Source organism: Corylus avellana, chromosome ca9, assembly GCF_901000735.1.
Source record: "Corylus avellana chromosome ca9, CavTom2PMs-1.0".
Taxonomy (NCBI): Eukaryota; Viridiplantae; Streptophyta; class Magnoliopsida; order Fagales; family Betulaceae; genus Corylus; species Corylus avellana.
The window spans coordinates 20,728,592-20,730,607 of NC_081549.1; positions in this window are offsets into that span (position 1 = coordinate 20,728,592).

Consider the following 2,016-nt stretch of genomic DNA (forward strand, 5'->3'; position numbering starts at 1 on the left):
TTTTTAATTTAAAATAATATTTTATTATTATTTTTATTAATTGGATATGTGTCTCATTTATAGCCATAGGATTTTTGAGAAGAAATTTTAGCCATGAACTGAATCTTCTCCGGTCCATTATGGACCGAAGAAGATCCTGTTCCCCTCAGCAAGGAAATTCCCTTCTGCACAAAGCTTTGTACCATCTATTATTGTCTGCAGGGGCTCTACTATATATATAGTGCACCTACCACAACACTCATCAAATGTGAGTGAGTTTTGTGTATTTTATTTTATTTTTTCCTTTTTTATTTTCCAGTATCCATAATTAACTACACAACATGATCATGACTCTTTTCCATCACATAAATCCCTTCATATAAAATGGATATATTGATTTGAGCTCTCTAGCTAGCACAGTCCCAGCTAGAGTCTTCCAACAAAATTAATAACATAATTAGAGATAAGCTATTAATTATGTTTTCTGAGGATTATGATCAAGATTCATAACATCATCATGCAACATATATGTATTATATATATAATCATATATAGATATATGTATATCGGGGTTGGTAACATTAAACTAGCATATCACTGCTGTGATGGTATCATAATTGTCAGGATATTATTAAGGTTCTGTACCATATATGTTTTCCTGTTTCTAAAGACTGGAATTTCTCTTGTTCTTTTCATTGAGAAAATGACAAAAAAAAAAAAAGAAAAAAAAAGAAAAAGAAAAAAGAAATAAAGAAAAGGAAGGAAAGCTCACTCTCACTGCATAAAGCTTTGGAGAGACAAAAACCATTTATTCTGACTATCGAATCTTCAGTTCTTCACAAAAGAACAGAAAACAAACCTAAAATAATGCCCCCTCAAGATCCAAAAGTGTTTCCCTCCTAATCTTTTCTTTGCATGCTTGAAGGGTACCAATCAGCTCCTTTCCATGTCATCACTAGGAAGAAAAAACAACAACTTCTAGGCTTCAGAGAGAACAACTCTCTAGTACCACTAGCTTTAGTGTGAATCCTCCTCCTCCTCACACATGCAACAAATTATTTTACTGTGGGATCACACTCTAAACAAATCGCATGTTCTGCACTTTATTTATTTATTTTTTTGGATATATATATATAAAGAAAAGAAGAAAAAAAGAAAAACTTATATATTAATATGATCAGTAGCTACACATGCTTGATATGATTGATTTGAGAAAAACAGACCAAATGTCATAGAAGTCTCTAATAATGAAGATAATAAATTTGGTGGGGGCTAGCTCTAGGGGTAGTGGACTATCACAGTAGTATAAGATTGAATTATGCAGAAAACACAAAATTTGCAGCCATGGGAAAAAGGGTATAGTTTGAAAGAATGGCTAACATGTTTGTTATAGTGGAGGGAATATTAGAGCATAAAATCATAGGATGGGGGCCACAGCCCGCAAGAGGGAGTATTTTTTTTTTATGCATGTAGTCTCTCAAAACATAATCTTTAATTGTTCTCGATGATCACCAGGCTTGCAAAACATATCCGTTTTGGATATTGGAATTATCTGATCGACCAACCAAACAAAACCCTTTTGGTTTTAATTTGTTTAATTATCTCGACCTCTTTGAATAGAAAAATAGAAAAGGTAAAGGTAGAAGACAGGAAGACACTTTACGCTTCATTCCATGCAGAAATACACTCACTATACGTTGGCTTCAATCCCCATCAGCATATCACCACCACCCACCGGCCACCACCACCACCAACAAACAAATCTCTCTCTCTCTCTATCCATGTGAGTTAAGCGGGCATTTAAGGGGACCCCGTGATGTGCAACCGAAAGGAGTGAAGATCGAGTATGTGGACCCAGTAGGTGTGACTCTCCTGAGCCGTTGGATTATCTCGTGACTCAGCGGCGGGACTCTCATCGTCCACTTTTTTGTGCCCATCAGTCAAGTCTTTACCACGCTCCTTATTTCCAATTCCAAGAAGAACCCCGACGAGATATATAACTCCAAATTTTGTACAAGAATGTTTTTTTTTTAATAA